The sequence below is a fragment of the Sciurus carolinensis genome, chromosome 1 (assembly GCF_902686445.1).
Source record: "Sciurus carolinensis chromosome 1, mSciCar1.2, whole genome shotgun sequence".
NCBI lineage: Eukaryota > Metazoa > Chordata > Mammalia > Rodentia > Sciuridae > Sciurus > Sciurus carolinensis.
In genome coordinates this window covers 25,234,824-25,239,427 of record NC_062213.1, presented here as the reverse complement: position 1 = coordinate 25,239,427, position 4,604 = coordinate 25,234,824, and positions in this window count along the sequence as shown.

Here is a 4,604-nt window from a genome sequence, read left to right as displayed (position 1 = left end):
TTCATATCCCTCTACACAATCCATCCTTCCACCATTCTTGCTTACCCACTCTCCCCCATTATGTATCATCATCCACTTATCAGTGAAATCATCCTGCCTTTGGTTTTGAGGGATTGGCTTATCTCCCTTAGCATAATATTCTCCAACTCCATTCATTTACCTGCAAATGCCATAATTTTATTCTTCTTTATGGCTGAATAATATTCCATTGTGTATATATATACCACAGTTTCTTTATCCATTCATCTATTAAAGGGCATCTAGGTTGGTTTCACAATCTAGCTATTGTGAATTGAGCTGCAATAAATATTGATGTGACTGTGTCACTGTAGTATGCTGTTTTTAAGTCCTTTGGGTATAGGCCAAGGAATAACTGGGTCAAATGGTGGTTCCATTTCAAGTTTTCTAAGGAATCCTCATACTGCTTTCCAGAGTGACTGCACCAATTTGCAACCCCACCAGCAATGTATGAGTGTACCTTTTTTCCCACATCCTTGCCAGCACCTATTGTTGCTTGTATTCTTGATAATACCCATTCTAATTGGAGTGAGATGAAATCTTAGGGTAGTTTTAATTTGCATTTCTCTGATTACTAGTGATGTTGAACATTTTTTCATATATCTGTGATTGCTTGCATATTCCTCTGCAAAATGTCTTCTCAGTTCCTTAACTCATTTATTGATTGGGTTATTTGGATTCTTGGTGTAAAGTTTTTTGAGTTCTTTATAAATTCTGGAGATTAGTGCTCTATCTGAAGTGAATCTTTCCTCCTTTAAGTTGTTTCTGTAAGTTTTATTTTTTTCTCACAGAAAAAAAGGAAGGTGAATAATGCAGAGGCACGTTGTATCTTTACTTTACTCTGTATATAAGAATTTTATCTAACAAATAAACCAAAAGAGCCATGTCTTAGTTCATTCAGCCTGCTGTAACAAAACTGTGGCAGACCAGGTGGTTTAAACATTTCTTACAGGGAAGTTCATGACTTTGGTGCTGGCAGATTTGGTGTCTGGTGTTTGCACTTGCTCTCTGGTTTGTAGAAAGTTATCTCCTTTCTTTTTCCTCTGAGGGTGAAGAGAAAAGGCAGCTAGCTCTACCTCATCATGGTTCCATCCTCTTAGCAGGGTGCGATTTTAACAAATGAATTCTGCAGGAACACAGCATCCAGTATAGTAACTGATTAGGTTTTGTGTCTCTCTCCACATCAACAGATTGTTAGGACAAAAAAGATAAAAAACCATCTCTAGCTTACTTAGTGCTGAAAATAAGGAACCTCTCTGTCCCCATAGAAAGAGAAGAATGAGTAACTTTCTGAGATCATGGGCAAAAGAACCAAATTATGCCACATGAATGTTCCTGATGGTGTTATATTTTGAAATAGTTTATCAAAGTTTTTCATATACCGAAATTTGTATACTCATGACAGGATGTGGAACAAATTCAGATTATTTGTTCTGTCAGAGCTGCTTTATATGATAGAAGCCTTGACATTCTCACCTCTGTAGAAGTCATTGTAATCACTTTCTGTACGGTCTGAACTTCCTAAAATAATATAATTCTAAATGTGTATATGAATGAATGAATATTCCTTAGATACTATTTCACACCAAATTTTGTATAATATTTCACCTAGAACCAATATGTGTCATAATCTTTGAAAATTGATGGAGAAATCATTTTATTTGTAGCCTCTAACTCATACAATATTCTCATTTTATTTTCACTCTCAACAATTCATACACAAAACCTATCATAATATACTTATTGAGCTAAAAGTACGGGAATCATAGATTTGGTGATACTAAATTTGAGGAAAGGGGAGGAGATTCTGGAATCACCAGATCCCAGTTAGTTCTTTAACACATTTAATAGAGTGCTAGGCAGGGGAAGGATTCACTAGTTCTCCAAACATAATCTCTACTTGTTTCATGTCCAGCTGGGGAAAATAGGTATAATATTTCAAAGTTACATATATACCTCATCAATTGCTTATGTGTCAGAAAAAGGGAAAGTTATCCTATCCAAATCATCATTATCATCATCATCATCATTGTAATAATAATAATAATACCGATTTGATGTTGAAATTTCCCTGGGAAAATGGTAATTAATTTGATATCTTAATTACCAGAAGTAAAAATTGACCAGTGGTTCTTATTGGCAAAGGGACAGTACAGAGGCTAAACGTGATTTACTCATGTTGGAAGGGAAAGTTTATACATAGAGGTTAAAACATTAGAGAAAGTCAAAATGGATCTTTCAGATGAGCAAGCAGGAAAGTGGTGTGAGTAGAATTTAAATAGAGAAGCAGTAGTCAAATTATACAGTTCCGTAACCCATGTTAAGAACCTACATTTTGAATATTCCAACTACTAGAAATCATTGGTACTTATAAAGAACTAATATTATCCAATATACATTTGAGAAATAACTAGTTGCCAGATAGAAATTGATATAAAAAGATGCTGCTTGTTTTCTCTTTGTCTAACCTAAAATAATCTGTTCTCCTTGTGATTTTGCCAATGGGAAAAGCAACAATTGCAAACACTTCTTTCTTAACTCAAAGGAAATTTATTAGAGAGAGTTTTTTTACACTGGGGATACCATACATAATAGACAAAGATGGGAACAATGGTTCTCAGCTGAGGGTAATGTTGATGCCCAGGGCATATTGGGCAATATCTGAAGATATTTTTGTATGTCACAACTTGGGGAAAAGGGGTTGCTACTGGCTACTGGGTAGAAGCCAAAGATGTTGCTAAACGTTTTACAATGCATGCTATAGCTCCTCACAGCAAAGAAATTTCCAGCCTGAAATGTCAACAGCATTTGGGTTGAGAAACTGTTGTTAATTATGGGGACTGTCATTCTATGCATTCCTTCATCCATAAACAGTTCCCTATCATCAAATGACCAGGTTGAATCCAAAGGTGAGGGAACTTTAATTCTTTCCATGGTAAGGTGTAAAGAATCTACAAGGCAAAGCAACATTCTGCTTGAATCGGTTATATTGATCCTGCCAAAGTTAAACTCTGAAAATCAAAATGGCCAATGGCAAGATTCAGCATATAATATAATCAATTCCCATGTTTGCATGCAGCAAGTCACCTACGATCAACTGGAGCTCAGGCACTAAGGGAATTCTTAGATTGGCTACTGCAAGTTAGAGCTGCTCGACTAACCTTACATTCAAGAGTGAAATACTGATGAGACCAGAAAAGATTTATCAGTCAATAAGCAATATTTAGGTGTGTGTGTATATGAAGTATTTGCAATAATTTTTTGTGAACTTCTATTTACCATACATTCTTCCATCTAAAATATAACTTTTTAACCATGTACTTTAAAGCACTTCATTTTAATTTTATGAATAATAATTTAAAAGGCTACATACCCTTTCTTGTCTCCTGATCACAATCAGTTGCAATACAAATTCAAATGTAAATTCAATGTAATGAAAACCAACATGCACAAGAGTAATCATGACGTTCTGTACAGTGTATTGAAATGGTCTTTCAGCTCTTCAAGGAGGTTAACAAATTATCAGAAATATGCTCAAACTTTTCTCTTAGTTACAAATAGTTTATATGACTTGAATTCAACAAAGTAATGTGAAAATAGAATTAAGCAATTGAATTCAGAGTCAGACACCTTCAGTTTACATACAAAGCATGTCAGGGGAAAATAAATGCTCACCAGGATGGCAAACTGACTGCTTAAAAGTTTAAAAGTTTTGAGTATGTATTAGAAATCTTTTTTGGCAAATAAAGTAATCGTTTCCTCATTTTTGCACTCAGGGGAAAAAATCAATTTTCCATTCAGTTTCTTTACCATGGAAAAAGACTGAATAAATACACAAACATTTGGATTCTTTATGCTACAAATAAACATTCAACTGAAATAACTGATGGGACTGAAAATACAATAACTAATTTAAAAAGTAATTCAATAGAGATTTTCTTCTCCAAATAATTTCAGAACTAAAATAATGATTATGATTAAGTCTTTGCTACCACTTTAAATTACTGGATGAAATGCTTTTACATCCAAATTAGTCACTGCACATTTTTAAATGCAAATTGCAAAAAGGCTACACATCAAAAATAAAAGGAAATCAATATTATATATGTACATATGCTTTATTAACAAAAATAGTGTTTTGAATGACCACATATGACATTCCCAAGAATCTTTATCAGTACAAAATGTGAGAGCAAAACAAAAGTCAAAAACAAAAACTTCACTAATTTGAAGCAATGATTTATCTAGGGGTTTTCTGATGATTTTTATTTTTATTTATTTCCACAAAATATTTTTACAATATTGGTTTCAAACCTTTTTATAGCATTTATTTGATAAATGCTCCATCATTGTTATGTGGGAATACCCTGAATTTTTTCATGTCTTTTTCATTAGGTTGATTGTTTCTTTGAAGAGTGTAGCCTGTTATTTATTTTGGTTTCTAAAGACCTTTGATTACAGTCAGAGACTAATAAATGTTGGCTAACTACATGCCTGACTCTGACAGATATTTAATTTTGCCATTCCAAATCCACTTGTTCCTTGTTTGCATATGACCATTTCCCCAGGAGGCATGTATCTGTGGA